Source organism: Cydia amplana, chromosome 6 (genome assembly GCF_948474715.1).
Source record: "Cydia amplana chromosome 6, ilCydAmpl1.1, whole genome shotgun sequence".
NCBI classification, from domain to species: Eukaryota; Metazoa; Arthropoda; class Insecta; order Lepidoptera; family Tortricidae; genus Cydia; species Cydia amplana.
In genome coordinates, this window is record NC_086074.1 from 20,195,493 (window position 1) to 20,219,891 (window position 24,399).

The 24,399-nt window shown below is 36.1% G+C and overlaps 1 protein-coding gene across 1 annotated transcript in view; it reads left to right on the forward strand.

Moving 5' to 3' along the window:
* The first annotated feature begins 636 nt into the window (after nucleotides 1-636).
* Nucleotides 637-24,399, forward strand: part of LOC134649063 (mucin-2) — a 96,357-nt gene continuing 72,594 nt past the window's right edge. The window contains exon 1 of the mRNA XM_063503777.1: nucleotides 637-771. The gene's annotated coding sequence lies outside the window, so the exon portion shown is untranslated. The remainder of the gene's footprint in view (nucleotides 772-24,399) is intronic.

A 24,399-nucleotide genomic window follows, 5' to 3' on the forward strand; every position in this document is an offset into this window, starting at 1 on the left:
AACGTAGTTTGTATTTACTAAGTAACGATTAGCCAAGCTGCGCGATTCCCTCAGTAAGCCTAATTGCAGTAATTTTACCACGTGTTCATTAGTGGTATTTTTTATTTTATTGCTGTTATGGTTATTTTCTAGTAGCGCTAATTAGTCGTATTAATCACTTTGAGGAAGAAACATTAATATACCGTAAAATTTAGATTTGACTCATAGTGGTAAACTTTTCAAGTAGGTACTTAGTTAACGTTTTTTTAGAGGATTCTATCTAGACATTATATCTACTTAAAACGGTATCATTGCCTAAATTCACAATTGACAATAATATTAATTTTCTTTGCATGTTAGATATGTTAATTGCAACCTTGCAGGTAACTATAATTTGAAATAGAAAAATAATTAAGACTTAAATCTAAGTAGGTAGCACCGTATGCTAAAACGCGTCGAAACCGCTGAGGCTGCACCGGCAGCCAGGATCCTGACTGCGAAAGCGGCGTCGCGTGCAAAACGCCGAAGCGAAGGCCTCTACCACTTCCCATCATCTACAAACGTCGTAAAATACAAGGGGAGTATTAACGCTTGTATCGTTTTGGTTCTAGCGTGGCACACGGCGCCGCCGCTCGGCGCGGAGCTCGCGCCCCGGAGCGCCGCACTCGCGTTCTGCGCTCCGCTGAGATCGCACGCAATGGCCGACGCGCGGTAATCGCTGTTCTAACATAACGTGTCTGTGCTGTGAATACAACTGCAGTGTGACGTGGAGATATCTAAGGAGTTCTAAATGTAAGTCCTAGAATTAAGAAAACTGTATTTTGCTAGTTTTCCAAGCGACCGGCGCGTAGAGGGTTCGGGGTCGGGCGGTCGAGATTTTCACCGGATTTTCCGAAATTTCGCGAATTTTAAGGAAGCATTTGCATTGTAATTAAGTAATTTACATGAAACGGAGTGTGCCAATTAAATGAGCGTTTCCAAATAATGGATATGTTATACGAGGATCCATATTGTTGCGTCGTCTGCCGGTTGCGTTGCGATCGGTGATTTTAATCGCACGTGTGTAATTTTTGGTGGATTTATTTATATAATTATTAGGTAACCGGAAATACACGGAATATAAATATTTGCACAACCTATGCCAATTTATAAATATTATTTCGACTCTACATTTTTTATACTCGATTTAATTTTAATTTTAAGTTGCACAATTTACCTATTAAACTTAACGCTAACAAATAGCGTCTAATCTGTTGCTTTTATTTAAAACTTTCGTAATTATTCGTTGCTTGTGGCCCTTTAATAATTATATTTTAAAATAATAATACCTATTGTATGTTTATATTCTTCATTTTTGTTGAGGTATTCCTCTCAGCCATTATTTACATTGTTCATTTAGATTTAACCATTAGGTATAATACCATAGACCCTTATAGGGAGTATAAATAAAATTCAAGTGTATAATAGGTATCTCTTCTATCACCAAATTTCTTATCTCTTTCACCATGGTGTAATTGGCTCCATTGCAAGCAACCATAACCAAACTGCACACGCTCTAATAAACTCGACACACACACAGAACTCGCCACAGCAATGACAAATGTTACGTGTCAAGAATTACCGCCGCTTCTTTCCGCACGAATTTCCACGCGACGCACCCCATACCCCGTCCCCTTCGATTATTCATTTTCTTTCAATCCGTTCCGAGCGCACCCTAACGCTTGATGCTATTCACTTTTGGTTCAATAGACATCATTTAGGATTAGGTATTTGTGCGCAGAGTTCTTTTTCTAGATTCTGTCTAGGAAAAAGTCTTTGGGACTTTAGTTGATAGTACCTACACTACACCATAATCAAGAAACATTTAATTATCATATAAACTAGTTATAAATGTCCCAAAACTCAGCTAATATCTACTAAAGAATCACCACGCAACATCTTCACCAACCGCCTGGGACAAGTGGTACCTTTAGGAGTGCTATCGCTGGAGAACATTAAACGTATACTTTGTCTAAAGAGATCGTTATCGTCTTTAATAATAAAAACAATTCATCTCTAGGGCTAGGAATGAGAGGCTTTGGATATACAAAAGAAAGGCTACTTTGGTAGAATGAACGTAGGTTAGACTATTGCAGAAGGATGGACACAGTAACATTGTCCACATTGTTTTATGCGATAAATGCTGCGATCATTCGTAAACCTTTTTAATCCGACTAGGTTAAGAGGCCTATTCACGGCCTCCTAGCCTAGTCGGTAGTGACTCTGTTATGAAGTTGGAGTTCTCGGATTTTAATCCTGGTAAGGGCATTTGTGTGTTTTTCCCAAATACATTTTTTTCTGAGGCATGGATGTTTTCTAGTGTATATATATTATATATCGTCGTCTAGTACCCACAACATAAGCCTTACTGAGCTTACTGTGATACTATGTAGGTCGATCTGTGTAAAATTGTCCTATAATATTTATTTATCGCAAAGACCACCAATGGCCAGCGTTGCTGTTAGTGTCGTGGGTAGGTACGTGATCGGCATGTTCACGCCGAGGCCGCTCGTAAAATACTGACCCTGCACCAGCTGAATAAGCTGACTGATGACCGGAAAACTTGGGTGGTTGGGCCCTGGGCTAGTTTAGGATGCCACCGGAAGATTAGTGTAGACGCAGTAGGTACCTATAGTTTCGGAGGCCTAATCCCGTAGGATACGTATTAGGTATACGATGAAAGGAGTTTAGTAGGTCATCTACCTAATCAACGGCAGTCATAGCGGTATGATGACTAGAAGGGAAAGTTAGGTGTTCAGAACGCATCCTATGTGACGTCACGGACGGCCGATTGCGTCCGAAATTCGAAGATCGGCAACGATCGGATGCGTATATAACGTCCGCCGCCAGCAGCCAACGGCAATCTTCCAAAATACATTGAAACGACAAACTGTACTTGTAGTTGTACTGTATTAAATTAATTTAATTTTTCTAATAAATCCCTGTACACACGTTAAAATAATAAGTCTTCATTGAAGATCCACTTAGGCATCCCTGCACCACTAGAAAGGAGCCTAGGCCTCAACAGTTAGGTATTTGATAAAATGTTTTATGCAAAATTTCAAAATAATCAGCATGTCCCGGCGGTAAAAAATGTTTATTTTTGTTTGAAAAATAAAGACGAAAATAAATTTTCTTTATAATATTGTGTCAGCGACGTGGCATTCTATTTTGCATGGAATCGCCAAAGGCTTAAGTCAGCAGCGTCTCCCCCATGTGCGCCGGCGCGTTTTATGTTCATCACTGACGCAACGACCTCATCGGATTTTTTGCATAACGTCTAAAAACAATGCAATAACCGGTCACAGTCTCAGACGCAAAAACTGTGACTCACGCCAGTTTTCCTTGGGAGACGATTTAGATGTCGGATAAAAATGCGATTATTTATATAATTAGATTCAATTCAACTTCTTCAACTTCTTCAACTTCAACATTTATTCAGCAAATAGGCCACAAGGGCACTTTTACACGTCAACATTGAATTTACATAAAAGCAAAATAATAATAATTATACATCAACAATTATTAAATACAACTACAACTACCAAATCAAACTAACGTAATACAATTACATAGAGATGTATAAGGTCTCTTAATGTCGAATTACATAAAAAAACTATAATAATAATATTAAAATAAAAACAAAACAGATACATGGAAAAAAAAATCTAAACTTATTTAGAGGTGTAAATGTCTCTAAGTGTCAGAACTAAAAAATAACATAGTTTATCAAATTATCCTTAGAGATGTATAGGGTCTCCAAGAGTCACAATCCTGTATGATTAACACATTACGAGAAAAAAAAAACATACGAGAACCGAATGAGGCGTCTCACTGCAATTAAATTAAAAAATAAAGTTACTAAATATATTCGTGTTAGCTTAAACAGACCCGTCTCCACAAACAGCACCCGTTCACGAGTACGACGCGTATCTCAATTAAACTGGCTGTTAAATGGAACGTGTCAAAGATGACTTACGCGTACGTTATAATGACCCGGGCCCGGGCCGAGGCGCCCGACATTTCAATTTTCTATAGAAAGCATCACATGATCACCGATCACCCGTCACAGAAAACGAAGTGTTGGAAGTCTCGGCCTGGACCCGGATCGTTTTAGCGTGAAGTCTTCCTTAAAGGATGATGATACTCGTATTATAGAATAAACAAGAAGAGATAACAGCAATAGTAGAGTTTAAGATGATCGACTCTTTAATTAGAGTACATTATAAGGATGATTCACGCTAGACCGGGGCCGGGACGGTGCTTCCGGCGCTTCGTTTTATATGGAAAATACCACATAATCATCGCTCAGCCGTCATTTAAAATGACATGTCGGACGCCTGGGCCCGGACCCGGCCCGGTCTAGCGTGAGTCATCCTATTATCCTATAATTAGAATGGAAATACTATACCGTAAAATGGGGTGAGTAGGGTTCGCGGTGAGAGTTAGGTTATTAATGGGGAGAGAAGGGATGAAAGGGGGGTGAGATGGATTTTTAAGGCTACTGCTACAAAAATAATGTATTCCAATTTAAAATGGAGCTATAATAATACTCATAATAAAAAAAAAACCAACAATCTTCCAAAATCACCTTTGTATGAAAACTCAACTCACCCCAACTACGAGGGACTACGGGGTGAGGTGGGGTTTCCTGTTTATCGTCAAAGTTATGAAATGGAACTACCCAAAATAAAATAAAAACTAAAAAGAATACAAACGTCCCGAACACTTATTATATACACCATTCAGTTTGCATATGTAAAAATAAAGTTATCGAGGTTTGAATGTCAGTTTTGCACCTACTCACCCCATTTTACGGTATTGTGAAGATATCAAATAAAAATTATCCACTGGCACTGGCACCCGCTTGGATATCGGCCCAATCGCTCTCAAACCAATTGAATTATACAGAATCGCTCGAAGATGAGTCTTGCAATCACTCCCATCATGTTTACGCCTCGGATGTTTTTATCTTGAAGATATTACTCGCTGCCTGATATTTTTTAAGATTATTTTTTCTCGATTTCTTCCATTGGGAAATGTCGTTCCATTTTCATATTTTTTTGTCAGTCCGTGTCGTGGTCCAGAACTCACCCAGTACGTTATATATAGGTAAACCTAGAGATTTCTGCTCTTAACTGTATATACGATGACGTTATTTGTGCAGCTAATTAAGCGTCGCGAACGTTTCGCATCGAATTATCTAATTAGCCAGTTTAAAGTTCAGGAAAATTTACGATATAAAAACTCCTACTTCTTTAAATTTGTAAGTACGTATGATGAAAGTCTAGAAAAAACAACGGGTTGCACTCCGGGATTGCTGACAGAAGTGAAAACTCAATGACTATTCCAAAATGTCTGCAGCACTATGTAAAATTGACCCATCCTCCTTTATATTGAAAGACTTTAGTTCCGAAATTGCTGGTCAGTGAGCTTGTTTAAAAGTCGAAATTCAAATTTGTAGCGTTAATTGTTTAAAATTCGAATGGAAATTGTAAAGTTACATTGTAGACCTCGCATCTAAATATATTTAGTCATGATATTTTGAGTTTTATTCACCAGCACTAGAGTTCACTTTTATTAGCGATTTCATCAAGATGTAGCTTTATTGAATTATGTCATTAAGTTTTTCTATATTGATTTAAATGCCATCTAAATGAGTGGCCATCTAAACCTTACGTGATCGCCTTACGCTGTCTCGAGTTTATCATTTTTTTCCCCACCTCAAAAAGTGCCCAGCGCCGCTAATGTGGAAGTTTCACTTCAAAAATTTATCCAAATCGTATAATTTTCACAGAAAAGACGCACGTTTTTGACCCGACCTGCAAACTACTTTTTGATAAATATATATCCTTACTATGTATTGATATCCTTCAATAATATGTAGTAGTTCAATAGCGAATCAATGACGTTGGAGGGTGGAGCTGTGCGCAATGACCACTGTCAACCACTCATGCGTGGTACTAAATAACAGCAACATCGAATGACCACAAGTCGGACTTAATACGTTGAAATAAGGTGTAATGATGGTCATTTGAAGTCGACGATGGTAAGGTATTGTGATGCCCGCGCCGGCTTTGAATACCATTTGCATAGCAGTGCACAAAGTTATTAGGAAATTTAAAACCCGTTTTTAATATTTAGTAATAAATGCGGATTTGTAGTGCCGTAAAACGGGGTGAGTAGGTTTCGCGGGGAGAGGTGGGTTATGAATGGGGAGAGAAGGTTTGAGAGGGTTAAAGGGATTTTAAGGCTACTGCTACAAAAATAATGTATTCCAATTTAAAATGGAGCTATAGTAATACGCATAAAAAAATCGATGCAACAAAATCACCTTTGTATGAAAACCCCTCTCACCCCAAATACGAGGCACTACGGGGTGAGGTGGGTTTTCCTCTTTATCGTCAAAGTTATGAAATGGAACTACTCAAAATAAAATAAAAACTAAAATACAAACGTCCGAAACACTTATTATATACACCATTCAGTTTGAATATGTAAAAATAAAATGTTATCGAGGTTTGAATTTCAGTTTTGACCCTACTCACCCCATTTTACGGTGCTCTCTTCTCAAGTTCTTATTTAATAATTGAAAAATGAATTTTTAATTTTTTTTATTCATTAAGTCTAAACATTTTAGTCAGTTAATTTTTATTATTAATTATTTTTTCGTGAAAATAGAAATGAAAAGGTTTACTCATATTTAACTAGAACCATGAAAATAAAAGGATAACTTTAATTGATAACATAACACGGTATCATAAACATATGTATCCCACACTGTTATTAATTCCCTACATTTTATTCTGGATACCACTTGACTGTGAAAGTACAAGTGGAACAGTTCACTAAAGTATGTCAAATATCAAATAGTTCAAGTGTACCCAGTTTTATTAAGGTTGAGCCCTACTGCGAGCGAGTCTTTAGCTAGAATGGCACACAAAAGTCGCAGTCATAGAGATACCCCACTCTAACGTCTCCGGGCGTCGGTGTCTCAAAAGACACTAGTGTGGGGTCTCTCACAGAGGTATTGTCCGACTTACGTACTATTTGCCTCGAGATGGTAGGGTGGGTCCGTTCTATCCCTGACATAGTCACACAAAATTATGAATAGGTTTTAGAATGTTAACTTGTTATTGGTATTAAGTTTTGTGGACATGCAACCATTAAGACCACACCTCTGGCCTGTCTACCTGCCTTTAGTGTACTTCAGCCTCTAGCCAGTCAAGTCAACGTTCACTGTCATTGTATTGTATGCAGATCAGTTAATGACAGCCGCAAACAGGCCCCGCTCCGCTATAGCCATCTATCACGCGATAGATAAACAAACGTAGAATGTAGTAAGTCAACATTTAATATAGGTATCGATAAATGAGTTGAGATGAATGGTTACGTTACACACACAGCTACATATAAACTACTCGTAATACTAATGGCACCTAAGTTTTTTGACGAATAGGGTAAAGGCACCAGTAGTCAGCCTTATAACGACTTTTTTAAGTTTGAACGTTCGGCATTTCTACAGGATTAGTCGGATAATTAAACAAATGACATGGTTAGATCAATTGTTTATCATAGTTTTAATACACAATATTAAAAAAAATAACAATCCTCTTTATAATATCTCTAATTAAGTTTAAACAAAAATTGGCACTTTTCTCCAGTAGTCAGCCTCCAAAATCCAGTAAGCAGCCTCTGTGTACCCAGTACTCAGCCTATATAAACTATTCATAATAATTAGATCAAAATCACTAATATTTATATCAAAATCAACGATACGATAATATTTATTTTTTCTTTATAATTTTTGTTATCGTTATTGTAATTAGTTGTAGTTTTTAATTTTAGTTTATAATTTTTTTGCATATACATATGTATTACTTACTTGCTTGCTTACTTATTTAAAAAAATCTTATAGGTAGATACAATTCTTATGACACGAAATTTGTTGGATGTACTTAATTAACTAACACTATTCTTGCAAACTAAGAATCGCAATATTTATTTTCTAATAATTAATCCATCAAAAATTAATGAGGTAAATCAGGTAATATATAATTATGTTCCTAGTAGGTATTCGGTAAAAAATAATTAATCGAGTCTATGCAGATCTAATTATCATTAATAAACAAAGTCATATACTGACCAGGAAAAAGCAAAATGATAGTTATGTATAGTTAACGTCAAAAATATGTATACACTTTTGAACCTTACTTCAATGAGATAGGGTTTAAAAATGTGGACATATTTTAGGCGGCGACGTACCAAGCAAGGTCAATGGCTGAGTACTGGATCCGCGAAACCCAGTGCTCAGCCGCATTAAAACGTTATTTCAAATGGGGCTGACTACTGGGTTTTACTTTAAATTGACTAGGGCATGCCTAACTAAATTTGAAAATGTAAATTTAACGGTCCTAACGGTCGCATTGGCTAGAAAATAATAAAATAAACGAATAACCCAAAGGTCAGCCGTGGGGGGCTGGGCACTGGATTCTTTGGAAAAAAGTGTTATCCAGTGGCCAGCCCCCTCAATTTATAAGTGAAATATTGATATTTTCATTCAAATATAATGCAATTTAATAGATAAACTAATAAATAAACCAATCATATACAAAAAAGATAACTTTTAACATTAAAACATAGTTTTTCTTGCCTGTTAAGAGAACACCACGTGCAGTAAAAAATATGGCGGACATGACACTATTACACTCGTCGACAAACAGCACCTCTATGAACGAGTATATTTCTTCCCCCCGTTCCCTCACCGCACCTGTCGTGTGACGTATTAACCAATAAGGAATCAAAGCTCCTATTTGAGTACTCGCGATTTGTTTAAACGAATATACCAGATATTTATGACCAATAAACGACTCAAAAGGCTGACCACTGGTACCTGGCTGGCCACTGGTGCCGTTACCCTATTTCAGTTTTGATACAAACTTTTATCACTGACTGTAATTATCTTTCAACCGTCGAATAATATTCATCGAGACAATTCTAAAAAACCGAAACACAATGAAGTTGCGTTGTTGTATCACAGAATTCCTATGGCAACCTCCGGTTTCCATCATCAGATCAGCGAGTGAGCCAATGTAAACATTAATGTCAAATTTCCATGAAAATAAGTCGTCTTTGTTCTAGTCGTATTCAAGTGTCGGTTCAAAGATAGCTTTTACCTTTAAATATACTGTTTCACTTGGTACCATTCCTTGTCGTGCGTTCTCTAATAAAACCTGTCGGTGCAATGCACGAACTATTTCGGCGGAGTTTTGGGTTACTAGGACACGTTTTATACGAAATTTGTATTGTTAATCAGTCTAATTCGCATAATGGAAGTAATCACGTGTTACAAAAAATACAGTTTTCTTTTGTGTAGGCAAGGATTTTAATGATTTGTTCTCTTTATTAAATACGATACTTAATTCTTAATTTGTAATTGTTACGTTGAATGGAGATGACTACTTACAATTAAAAAAATACAAAATGTAGAGAAAAGTAGTAATGGCACAACAAAGGCGTAACTAAGCATAAGAAATTCTGGAAAAAGGCCAGGGAAAGACTGCGCCAAATACGTGAAGCAGTTATGTTGGGTAACGGGACCTAATAATAATATCGCTTTCGATGACGGCGACCCTAAATAAATATATTATGGACGTCTAGCGTGAGCCCTAATGGGCCTGGCCTGGCCGAACTTGGTCTTAAATACTTTTATTAAGGCCTTACAGCCTTTTAGAAATGGAAGTCGATTACTTTAAAGCACACAGTTCAAGCATCTCACATTTCTGCTTCTTTCGCACCCAGGAAATATTCTTATACGTTATGGCTTCCCTTATGTACACATCAATTATCTTTTAGCGTGTCATTTTAGATCTGTGCCTTTACCGTAGTCTGAAAAGAAGTCATATAAAGTTTAACCCCTGCCTTTTGCATGGTCCCAATGTAATCAAGGAGCGTCCATTAATATCCATTAACGGTTTAACAAGTACTTGATAAGTGTTAATGTTAATAACCTCCGCGTGTTGTGTAACGCTCGTTGCGGTTCCTATTTCGTTAAATTGCACACCTCCTTTACTGCTCTTTACTGTAATCTGTACGATGTGCATAGCAAAATGCAATGTCAGAACTTAAACAATTAGCTAATTATATGTAGCCTCATAAAACATTTGTATTTCTATTTTATATTTTTAAGTAATTATTTTCCATTATTTGTGAAATAAAACGCAGGTTACGCAATTAATTAATGCTGTAGGTATTCCTTGTGTTTTTATCTTACTAACTAGACACCATCTTAGGTGGGGGGCAAGGGCGAGTTTTAAAGAGTTCTGTGAAATGTTACACTCTATCTTACACTACACTAGAACTTATTCAAATAACAATAACAGCTCATATTACAGGTACTTTATCTGATTTATGAAAATCTCTAATTAGATTGACTCGGAGTGTAGTAATTTTCATTGAAAGTGAGGGTTAAGCGGGATGTATATATGTTATTTGTAAGATTGTGCATAAATCAAATAATGTTAGAAACTCTTGGTTAACTTCTATTTTGTTCGTTCGACGTTAGAGTAAGGAAGTCACCCGGATTAAAACCTACAAAGACGCATAAGTCCTTTTTAAATTAAAATCCGTGAAATTAGCAATTCGGCGTTTGCGCAAGAATCCGGCGCGCGCTAGCATTCTAGAGTTACGCACACTAATATAGACCGATATTAGTTCCACTTTCATTTACGACCTTGTACTGATGAGCTATGGTTGATTTTTGAATGCAGATTTTAGTATACCATTTAATAATTCAGCGCGGAGGGTTAGTGAATGATGTATCTACTGTTAACATTATTATATGAATGTGCTATTATGTATGAAACGTATAATTTTTTTTAACAAATGTATCGACATCCGAACATTTCTTAGAAAAATCTTTTTTTCATTAAAATCACTATCCCTTTAGGAGAAAACGTGTTAAAAATTTCTATAAATTACTTATTGAAGTTTTCTTTTACGTTCTTACGGTCAAGGCATTTAATTTCAATACCATTTCATACCTTGGCACAGTGACAATAGTATGAGGTCCCTTCCCTAGCGGCTTTCATATTGATTTGATTGTCACTGTGAAAAGGTACAAAATGGTGCTGAAATTAAATTTGTGGACAGTACCTACACAGTGAATATAATATGGAAAATCGAAAGACGATAGAATAAAGCTCAGGGCGGTCAGGATGTTCACAAATATCTGAACAAAGCCTCTATTATCAGAACTAAAAGTGCAAATGTACAGATACACTTTGTACTTTTGAGCACTTTGTACTTTTGAGCATCTGTAAGTTTCAAAATTGAAATTGTTAAGAAATACTCATCTACGATTTTTCTAATAACTGCTGTATTATTCCAATTATCAAGTGAATCAGAGCTATTCATTATGTAAACAAATAAAGGCAATTTGAAGTAGTAATTACTCTGTGCGGATGTTTTCTTAACCGAAGTTAAACTTAAGATGTGTGACGACATACCTATTCATTTAGATATTAGTCGGAAATATAGAGTTGCAGAGGTCTTCAGGGCCAGAATAAATAATAGTTTACTATACTGAGCCAGTGAGCTACACCAGCGAAGATAAAACCAATAGCATTGAACTTAGAAATAAATAAGTGGCAGAATTCACTGTCTTGGGCGGGACTTGAACCCACGACCACTGGATCTCGCGAACTAAATTGATAAGTCAATGTGCACAAATGATACCACAGTTATAGATAGATACTTTTGGTGCGTTGTTTTATTTCATCCGCTACTATTGCTTCTGACTGTACTTACGTAAAGTCTAAATATATGATTCAGAATTTATTAATATTCTGTCACAGTCTCACAGTACCTAGCCACCTTTGATCCGCATACCAAAACTGACGAGTTTATATAAATACCAGTCATTGGTAATTCCAGGGCCCGTACCATGAGTCACTGACAGTGTCAAAACTGACATATACGCTATCGAAAACGTAATTTACTTTCTATACATCTTGCTCGCACTAATATGCGAGTTCGAGCGAGTTGCATAGAAAGAAAATTACGTTCTCGATGGCGTTTATGTCAGTGCCAAACTAGTGGTAGCCACACTAGGACCTTGGCAGGACTTATTACAAAAAAATGAATGCTTGAGTCAAGATGAATGCTAATGAAGTGATGCAATCTTTTGATATCGTCGTTTTACTAATTGACGTCAGAAAACTGCATCGCGTGACAAAAGGATCATCTTCATTCCGGATCGTAATACCCAGTGTACTTAAATAATCATATAACGTGTCCCGTTTAATTTGGCCGTGAGTGTATTTGACTACCGCCTGGAGATTATCTGCCTTTACATAATCGTTTTATGCTCCTGCTTTATATAACCTAATATCAGTTGCATGCGTCACACAAGACCTGATATGCTATAATTAAATTAGTAACTTATGTTTCAGTATGCTTTAAACGTGAGTTTAGACATGTTAGCATTGTCAAATATATCTGTAATAAAATAATGTAAATTTGTATGTAGGTAATACATGCACTAAAAATAAATAAGTTAGATCGGGTATCACGCGGATATATTAAACAATCATTTGCAATACAGTAAGGCCTCGTTAATCCGAACTTTAAAAAAATACCCCTTGTCCGGACTGGCGAAGCGTTCGGATTATAGTATGTTATAAAAAAAAAAATGGTATATTCTAAAAAAAACATATTTACTGAGACTCCAAAGTAACAAAAACAAAGAAATTAATCAAGAAAATACCTTAACACAAAATAAACGCGAACAAATCATTTTAAGAACTCATCTAATGTAGTCTGCCGGGTTCTATTTGTCCCTCAAATTACGTAGCATCTTTCATCAGCCCAGTCCAAATAAGTGGTCAATGCCGATATAGCTTGCGAGTGGGGAATTTCTTTGACATTAAGAGCCGAAGAATCGTCAATAAAAGACTCGTCACATCCAGATTAGTCAGTCCTCTGCGAAAGTTGGGCTATGATCTCATCGTCAGTTCAGAGAAAGGAGTCACTCGGCAGTTCGGATTACAGCGACGTTCGGATTAGGCTATGTACGGATTATCAAGGCCCTACTGTATTAGTATTTACCAACTATAAAGACACAATTCCCAAAAATGTCAACTCCATAGTATGCAGTTCTTTATCTGCGCTAACTGCAGACCACTAGCAAACAAGACAGTTCGTTCACTCCAAATACCGCTGCCAAACGGTTCCGACATGTGACATTTTGTTGTCAATAATATGTAAACACAATTGGCCTTAACATAACGGAATAAAGTACATAATTGTGGAGATGGTTTTGACTTTGATTAAACCTAGTTTGTGCATCATCGAGTGCTTATGATCCATGGCTCTGGGTCGTTCTAATATCCGGCCTTTGTTACCCGACTGAGCGCGGTTTAAACGGGGTTATGTTTTTGGCGTGTATCTGTATGTGATATTATTTATTTCGTAAAATCTTCGTAACTGCTGATTGATATGATTGAAGTGTCTAAAGACATTTATAAGAATGATTGCAGGCTAGCTTTTGTTGAGATGAAATACAAAGATAGCACTAATAAAATCGAAAATCATGATGATTATTAAAAGGGCTCCCGTTGTTTCCCATACAGTTTTAAGTCATAAGGTATTGTTTGTCATATTATCATTAGTCATAAAACTGAAACCATTAACATTTCAGGATTTTCGTTAGGTTATCCTATAGATAGGTTAGGTTAGGTTTGTTTTATGGCAATCCTGAAAAGTGACACGTTTCTGAACAAAAATTGAATTATGACTAACGATAATGCGGGCAAACAATACATCATGGCTTTAAACTATTTGGTAAACAATAGAGACCCTTATTAAAAACGCAAAAACACTTATCTTTGTGTCTATGAATGGGTATGAAAAAACTAGAGATGCAACGGATAGTTGTTTGGCCGGATACCGGATATCCGGCCTTGAAACTGGCCGAATATCCGGTATCCGGCCACCGGATATTCGGCCGGCGGAACTATACCTATATTTTGAGTTTTGCAGGTGCGCGTCGTGCAGGTTTCGACCTGTTTCGTAGTGAACGTTCGCGCGGACACATTTCTAGGATCGTAACGAGTTTTATCATGTCATTACGTAGTAAGTTCGTTTATAGTTACAAGTGTGCACGCGTATTTTTGTGTAAACAAATAAGTGTATTGTCAGGCGTGTCTCACTCCGCGATTTCGTCGTTTTGCTACAGGTAGCTAAAAGTACATCCATTCGGCCCCAATTTTGGGGAAAGCCATAAGCCGCGCGTGGCGCTGTCGCCACCTAGAGGATCTGTGCTGATCGTAACAGACGCGTTTTGTTAGAGAGTGAGTCTTCTGTACTTAGTACTATTATTTATTCTGTGGTATTGTGTGACATTGGTTACGTATTCATTTCTATCTACTGGATCGTTAGAATTATGACCGTGACTGTTTTTTAGATTCCATTTTTTACCCCAAAATGTGTTAATTTTACTATCCGGTATCCGGCCGGATAGTAGGTCACTATCCGGTATCCGGCCGGATACTAAAGTAACGGCCGGATAGGCCGGATACCGGATAGTAACCGGATATCCGGTGCATCTCTAGAAAAAAGTTACTCTGTGCAATAGACAAAGTCACTTCTACAAAAACTTTTTGTGATGCATACAAATATGCCTTGCCTGCCGTAGGTATTTTGTGAGGCAGTGGTTACCTAAATTCTGGAATGTTTAGAGAAAGTCCGTTACGTCACCGATCAAAAGCCTAGATGCCCTAGATAGTCTAGATATCCAGCTCTGTTGCTGAAGGCTTGCAACACTGTACCGCCTTAATCATTGTTGATGGTTTGTTTAGTGATTGTATTAAATCCATTGTGACCATTGTGGTTGTAGCCATTATGTTTTTTACCGTACATATGGTGCTACTTGCCGCTCTAGGGTGGGATTAAGGGCAATAATACGTGCCTATGTCAAAAATTTTAAGGGCCATTTGTACTGTAAAACGTTGTAAAATACACGCACGGAAAGGTAATTCGCAACTCGTGTCGAATTTATCGCCACTAGTTGCGAATTTTCTACTTTGCGCACTTGTATCGTAATGTACTATTACATATTCTCATGCCTTTTAACTGTAAGTAGGTATTTACAATATCAAAACTATTTAGTCTTCCTAGCAATCTCGAAAGTGTAAATATGTACTACTTCCCTAGCTTTCGTAAGTGTCACTATGATCAGGTAGGTAAGTCGCTACACTTTGACAATACCACAAAAATCATAACCGATATACTACGTATCACCAGACTTAATTATCACCTCGAATTTAGGTATATACCTAAAACGAAATTTAAACTTTTCTATTTAAAATTCATTGCACGGCTTCCTAAGATTCTGAAACAGGAATTTCTCATTAAATTGTCTTTCTTATGTCTCGAAAAGTTGAGGACAATAGAGCCTAATTATAGTCACATTAAGGGCTCATAAAATATACTCGCGGAGTAACTAACTTTATTCTGAAATTCAATAGCCTTGTCTTTCAGCAAATACGAGTACAGAAAAGTCTTATCTACTAATACAATATTTTTTTAGATGATCAAAACTGATTTGCCTCAAAAGCTACACTTGCTTGCAAAATAATAATTTTAAAAGTATTAGCTAATCTATGTAGATATAATTTTCTATTGTTTCCCAAAAAGTTTTAAGTCATAATGTATTGTTTGCCCGTATTTTCACAATTCATTTGTTCTGAAACGCGTCACTTTTCAGGATTGCTATAAAACAAACCTAACCTATCCTAGCTATCTATAGGGAAACCTTACGAAAACCCTGAAAAGTTAACAGTTTCAGTTTTATGACTAATGATAATATGACAAACAATACATTATGACTTAAAACTTTATGGGAAAGATGGGTCTCCCTCCATCTTCTGAGTACAAAATATATATTCATGTCAATTGTGGGTTATAGTGTTGACTTAGTTACAAAGTCTCCATTTTATCTGGCATCCACGGTAAATAGGTATGACATCCTTTGCATATGAGTACTAGTGATGTGCCTTCCCCGAGAATATGTCCCGCGGGAATGTTCCCATTAAATGGATCTGTGAAAAATACCAAACAAAGATATGTAAAAAAAGAAATCAATTGAATGAATGATGATAAATAATTGTCTCGAAGCATCATTCACTTCCAACTTCACTCACAAGCATTTTCATTTTAAGGCTCCGTTAACGATTTTAGAGCCAAAATGTAAAATTGATAGATTTAGTCGTTGAAATTGTACTCCTTTTGTTACGTAATACCTAAATAACAAGTATTGGTTTCTATTAACACGTCTTCTTATCTTGCCTTTTAATAATAAGGTCCCGAGCTTGCGTCACCGGCAATATATCGCCGTGTGCCTGCTACACTGCCACATCTCAAAAAACCGTTTTTTCGAGAAATCGCGTCTCAAAGTTGTGAGAGTATAGTTCAGGGTGTTTAATAGGATCTTACTCCTTTACTTTTAGGTCTATGAATTTAAAATTTAGCTTTATTTACTCGGAATGATATAACCCTCCTTATGACCACGCCACTTTTTAAAAGAAATGTATATTTTTTAAGACACGAGGCCCGAAAGACAGGTATTTAGAGTTGTGGCCGTATTGCAGAAACGTTTTTTAAAGATTTTGAGATGCGGCCAAATTTAAACACAAAATTATTGGATAAAGGTTACCATGCAAATATAAATAAAAACACCAAAATAGTTAAAATCCCTTTATTTTATCAACTTTGATAGGAACAAGATCACTGTACGCGATAATATGTGTAACTAGCTTATAATCAGCAACATTATACCATGTCATTACCAAATAATATTAATTGTTTAAAAGGTTCTTTATAAAATTTGAACAAATAAAACTTTGAAACTTCTTTTTTAAAACATTCAAAATAATAAAAAGTATTTAGAATACCTACTATATTATAAAATAAGAAATCAAAACACAATACTGTTCCTTGCTAATTTGTGAAATCAACATCTTTAAGAACATTGCAGGCAATTTATTTATTATAATGTATTCAGTAAGTTAATTCTTACAAGTAGGTAACTTCTTATAAGTAATCAGTACAAGAAATAACGAATATCACAATGTATTTCAACTTAGCACTAATAAAAAAAGCGTTGATATACAAAATATTTTGTTTTCGTTACTTTAGTAGAATCAACGTATGTAATAATCAGTCTTCTTTAAGTAGAATTACAAAATACAAAGGTAGTAAATTGCTGTATATTTTCCTTTAAAAGGCCAATATTTAGTACTTACACAATACACATCAATAACACGTAACTACTGGACACTAAACTTAATCATAGGTATTAATTCTGTTTTCTGGTGAATCCTTCGCTTTTGACAAAGGTGTCACACGAGAGAGACTGTCCGAGGTGGCATTACGTGTGTTAGCAGATCTACTTGTAGTCCTCGAAATTTTAGATCTAAAACAAGCAAGCATATAAAACATAGCTATATCTAGTTTCTATCATTCTTCATAAAAGCATTTTAATGGAAATAAATTGAATAGCTAGGACACACACCGAAAAAAACATTAAACACAGTCATTACCACGAAAATGCCTTTACCATTATCAAATAAGTAAATGTAAATATATCAAAGTAACGACTTTCCACGTGATTTAATTTTTGGCGCCAAAGTCCCCAAAATAAAAGCAGTTATTATAATATTTAACAAAATTCCAATATTATGACACCATCCCGAATACAACCATCCCGAACACAGTTAGTAATTTACCTCACACAATAAAATCCGTTGCATATTATTGGCAGTAAAGCGTGCTATAGAATTTGACACAAATAATATTATATACAATAAAATGTTAGTTAAATACATACACACTCTTCGAAAACATGCTCAATACTTATCTTTCTTCAGACGGGTAAAAATATGTATTAGGCTCACGACCCTCACTGATGAGCCATATTGAACCGCACTTATAAGAAAACAAAGTTGAGATTTGCTTAATCATTTTGTTGCGTTGTGGTAGTTTCGGTGGCGAGCTGGTAATTTTGTAATAATAAGTGTAATACTTACTGCTGTGACACAACCAATTGCCGATTGTTTCTTTTATATTTATAGTGATTCATCGTAATTATCACTCAACTAATTATTATTTTCTAGGACGCAACTCAAAAGCTTCATTTAAAACGTGTGCTATATAGCCACAACTCAAAAGGGCCGTCAGTTCACGTGCGAACGCCAGACGGCAGACTGGCAAGTGGCTGTATTGCAGGGAATCGTCTGACAATTTATGGTCAAATCCATAAGGCCACTTGTGAGAAAAAGGCTCTTAAAGACCTTTTTTGCTATGGCTCTCGAAATAAGGTCGTAAATTGAACAATTTTGAATACGAATCTGCAATAATCCAGAAAATTAAAATTTTTGAATTGTGGCCGTATAGCAGGCACACGGCGATATGACGAGAAGGGGCAGTTTTTAAAAAATCATCGAAAAATTATAGTTATAAATTATAAAAAATGATGTATAAGAACAGTTTCAGGAAATATTGAAAATTGATTTCGTCTAACTTTCATTTACTCTTGTTCAATATCATATAACAAAAATGTAGTCTATGCAACTTGGAGTTCAGGATATGTGTAATACAAAATTACCATTTTTAGCTGTCCAAACTTGACGAAATTTACAAATAAGTTCGACTAAATCAGTGCTTTACGCGCGTTTACCCAAACTTCCATCAGAAAAAAAAAACATTACTAATTTAGTGAGTCAGTTTTCAAAAAAATGATCTGTAAAAATGCAAGATAAGAAGACGTGCTAATAGATACCAGTACTTGTTATTTCTATTACGTAACAAAAGGTGCACAATTTCATCGACTAAATCTATTAATTTTACATTTTTGCGACTAAAATCGATACCGGCCTCTTCCTGTAAAGTTGAAATAAGTCAACTCGCGTAACTTTTATAAAAGTATAACTTCAGACTAAATTAAAATATAGACAGATAGTGGGCAGATATAGTCATAGTCAATAGTCAAAATATACTTTATTCATGTAGGCCTAGCAACAAGCACTTATATACTTATAAATTATCTTAAGCTAATTATCAGAGCAATTTATTGATGTTATTATTCCATAAGAATATTGGATTATTATACAAATCAAATTACACACAAATTAAATTTAATTAAGAATTTCACAAAAGGATCGTCACACATGAAAAAAAAATTGTATAAAAAATACTAGTCTAGAATGTTTCTAGAATAAAATCTAAATGTCAAATAAATAAATAAAAAACACAAAAGAAGTATGTACATCGGAATATCAATTTCCTCATCATTAATCAAATATACCTAAAAAAATAATCATTTAGAATAACAATCCCACGTTGTTTTATCATTCATGTAGTCTTGTATGGTATAATACGCTTTAGAAATAAGTTTACGCTTTACATAATTCTTAAATTTATTAATTTTATTAAATTTATATACATATTGTACTGAAATATATGGAAAATTTCCCACGTAGCATATTTTAATGAGCTTAGGTCGTTTGCGAAATTTCCTGGGAATATCGGATATCTCACGCTAGAACGGTCCTGGTCCTGTCTGAGGCGTCCGACACGTTTTCTATAGAAAGTATCACGTGGTCACCGATCACCCGTCAGCGAAGCGTCGGAGGCCTCGGCCCGGGCCCGGACCGTTATAGCGTGAGTCATCCTTATGCACATCCCCTCCTTTATCGGGTATGAACATTGTAGCTCATTGTGCGACTCTTTTATGTAGATAGGAAGGATGAATAAGTTATGAGGTCGGGAGATATTTTGTTCTACTTTATTACACTATCCCGCGTCTTAAGGTTTTATGACAGTATTCAATTTTCAAATTTATTTCGCTCCGTACTGTACACATGAATAATTTTACAAAACACTTCAGATTATTACATATCGCGACTTAAGGTAACATTTGAATGACGACAGCAGCATCGTTGCTTTTACAGCGTTAAGGTATCGTTCGGATTCAGAATACGCCAGAATTTAAATTCCTGCTGCAGTATTGCAGCGCGACATTTCACGCCGCAAATGTCAAAAATCCGGGCAGTAACATCGATTTAGCCTGATGGTTGATTGATAGAGAATGCATTTTGGCATTAAGTCCACCATTTGAACTTTATTTCCGGTGTAACAAAGATTATATAAATAAAGACTGGCTACCAAGCAAACATATGATTGTATGTGATTTAAATAATATGTACACCTATAAATAATACATGTAGCTACCTACAATAAGTAGGGAGAGTGAAAATATGAGTCAGGTGACAAGTAAAAGTGTGTCGTAAAGCGCCTGCGTGAATCAGAGTAACGGCAAAACATTGGGTACACTCATCAGCTGCATTATCTGGGCTACATACTCGATACCTACATATAACCGCGAAAATCAAAGTTCGCAATTTGCGGACATCTTTCTCTGTCACTCTAATTAATATGTACGCAGAATAGCAGTCAATATCACATGTATGAGAAAATGAATTGTGATAGTACATTTTATACAGACTGATTTTACCTTAATTTTTTTTGATGATTATTCTTCAATATCGGACTTATTAATTCCGGAATTCCGGTATTGTGGGCAAATATCGGATTTCAATACTGTTATTGAGAATCGTCCGACATTGGATGCCCAATACATGACTATTACAAACCTAAAATCACAAAGACCGGCAAGAGAGGTTTAGTATAAATATCCTCAGGTGATTATTATACTTAGCCGCGACATTCCGTGGGTGAGTCAGTATTTAGACGGAGGTAATTGGCAAGCCGAGGCAAGCCGTGCAAACACATGTCAGAAATGTGTGAGATTTGCCTTCCGAGTGTTGTTAGCGGTATACTAAAGTAAATACCTACAACATTAAAAAGAGAATAGGGTTGAAATCAATATTCTTTATCGATCGAGCAAGAGCGAAGATTTCTGTTTCAGCTACATCTAAAATTCTTACATGTATCTTTTCGGATGTTCTTTTCTAGAGTCAGTCCAAGCTAACGCTCTATTATGTTTGATAGCACAGTCTGTGGAAGTGTTGTTTTAAACGTCATCATTTTATAGATATTTGATGTTTATGATAACACTTCCACGCTCTGTGTTTTCAAATTCCCTGCAGAGTTAGCTTGGTCTTACTCTAGGACGCATTTCTCTACTATTCTCGTGAAAATTTGTGAGCAGGTTCGATAGGTACACACAAAGTATATAGTTTTTTTGTACTTTCCGTTTTTGGAAATTTTAAAATGTAGCCATTGTTGGTGAGGTCTACGGTTAACAGAGCCACTAGTTGCAAAATTAATGAAAGAAGACCTTACTGTATGTATTTTAAAAGTATTAGAGCGACCTGTCTTAGACATGAGAAATGTATGATACCTACGTTTTTTATGAGGGGTGATCTCTGATCACGTGATGTGATGCTTTCTGTAGAAAATTGAGTAGCGTGAGTCATTCTTAAAACAAATTCAAATAAAAAAAAACACGTGACTTGGTAATTTGACCGGGTCATTGTGTTCCAAATGGAGTCAATAGAACTAAAAAAAAACCAACGGGTTGCACTCCGGGAGTGCCGGCAGAAGTGAAAACTCAATGACTAGTGCAAAATGTCTGCAGCTCTATGTATAATTGACGTTAACGCCGTATAGCGTGTAAGTGATTTGGTCTGAAACTGTAAGCTTACATTGTGTTCAATAAATAATAATAAATAAATAGCGTTATTTAGTCGCATTACTTGAAACCCCTAAGCACATCACTGTTAGTACTCGAGTTATATTATTACCAGTTAGAGGGAAACTCACTAGATGGCATTTAAATCAATAAAGAAAAACTCGATCAGGTCACGTGTCCGTCTTACGTCTTACGAATCTTACCTCTCGCGTGTTTAACATTTTTTCCCCATCACAAAAAGTGCACAGCGCTGCTAAAGAAGTTTTCACTTCAACTAGATAAAAAGCAACCCTAATAGCTGTCCTACAAAGCCTCCCACTCGCGAGGTCACGTCGGATGCAGCCCTACTCCACATTATTTTGTACAGTCCCGTTTAAAAAAAGTTGAAGAATGTACGTGCCTCTACATCCGTCCGGTCCGGACTACGGACGTTGTTTTCTATGTTGAGTGGCATATATGTGTTATGTTCAGGTATGAGAGACCCCATTGTCTAATGCCGATATCTTGGTTTCAAAATTAGTTATTGTGAAAATATTATCGAACCATAAGATGCAAATGAAATGAGGGCTTTTATGGATGTGATGTAATCTATGGGGAGATTTTATAAATCTGGTTTTGTGACCCATAACTCACTTGTGTAGTTTCTCCATCGTAGTTTTAAATCTTTGGTTGAATATGAAATTTGACGTAGCTTAACGGTCATTAGGCTCATTAGCAAACAGTGCAGGCGGTAATTCTTGATGTCTCACAAGGCCATTTGGCCACAGCAGGCAGCAGTCAATTAGGAGTGTTAGGACCATTAGTGACTTCGCGGAAATGTCCGGTTTTCCTTAAAGCAACCACACAGATTTTAGAACTGTATGGAGTGACCTGATCCGTGTGTTTTAGTCGTTAGTTTGCATCATTACATTAAGCTTGATTGAATAGTATCGATAGTCCCTTAGAAGTATCCTTAAAGGGATAATTTCGCCTTTGTACTGCCTATCCAGTGCCATATATTTGTGTTCTATATTTAGTACAATAAAAATTTATACAAAAATACATACATAGAAGTGTAGATGTCTTAAAAAATCACATATTAAGAACGAACTATCTCATTTTTTGTAGTTTTCGTAATATTAATTTTTTTTAAACAAGACAATCATACACAAAACAACCCAGCCCCACAGTAAGCAGTCAAGAGGGCTTGTGTTGTGGGTACTAGATGACGATATAAAGGCCACAGTTTACCACTAGGCAGGCTGTATTTTTGCTACGGTACGGTATACCTACGGCAATGTAACAATGAGACTTTCAAAAGTCGCTACGATTTGGAACCAATGCACAGCTGCGATGACCCTCCGATAATATTTCATTGAGGATGCTCTAGCTAGAAGGAAAATGACATGTGACATGTATTTATAACTAAGTTCATTTGTTTGATAATTTATTACGTACCTGGATTTTTTTGCAAAAATGGTTCTTTAGATTTTTCTCGAGCGACAAGCATAATTTCGAAATATGTTCCAAAGTGCTTTTTGCTATATAGGCTTACTTGAATAAAAAATGTTTTGTTTTGTATTCCCTTTTCGACGAATGATAGCTTAGCTACAATAAACATAATAACAAATAGATAAAGATAAAATACATGGAAATAACATCCATAACTCAGAAACAAATCAGTGAGTCTAATTTGATCATGCTCGTGATTTATTAATTTTAATTATAACAGCGCATTTGTTTTGTATGTTACTCATTTGGAGCCATTAGTAACAATTAACTATAGCAAAACATTAGCAAGACGAGCCAGGAAGCCGCGGCCTATTGTAGTATGATAATTATCTGTCATTGTCTGGTTTCACTGAACCTTCACACGGGGCAAAGGTGATCTGTTCATATTTATGCCATTTTACATGACGTTGGCAAAAAGTACAGCCTGCTTGGAGATAAGCCGTAGCCAGAGAATATATATTATATGCTTTAACCATTACTTTTAAACCAGCTTTACTGCAGCAGTGTTGCAGCGCGATATTACTGCCGACTGCCTTGCTGCCGCAAATGTCAAAAATCAGTCATTCTTAGAAAACATTTAAAACGAAAATCAAAAAGATTGATTCTTCTTTTACGTTATTTGAAAGTATGTGCTTAAATTGTATATTTGATTCATTTGCCTTGAAAAGTCGCAAATATTGGTCCTGATATTTATGTCGTAGTCAAATCGTATAATCCGCCGTATTACATTACGGCTAGCCGTTTTACAAAACGGGGTCGTTTTGAAATGCGGCGGTTCGACGATTAGCCGGATTGTCATTGCGATACGTTCTTCAATAAGGCGGCCTACGTTTAGCCGCATCGTATCTACTATTTAGATTGTAGAGTGACCAGTTCTTTCGGTCGTCTACGTAACCAGAGTTTGACAATGTTTGCAATTTAATTTATTTTTACCATGGTCCCACCGCACTACATGTGTTTCTTTTCCAAAACATTTCCTTCACAACTTAAATAGACGGAGCCCCGCAAGCGGGGCTCCTATTTCTGGGCAGTTTGCCCTTCGGGCATCTGAAGCTACCTAACCTAAGTAGGTTAGGTAGCTAGGTAGGTAGGTAAGTACCTACCTACGCTTTTTTCCCCAAAGTGTAATGTTTTCACGGACGTCTCACTAAATCAATAGGTAGGTAGAGTCAGACCAA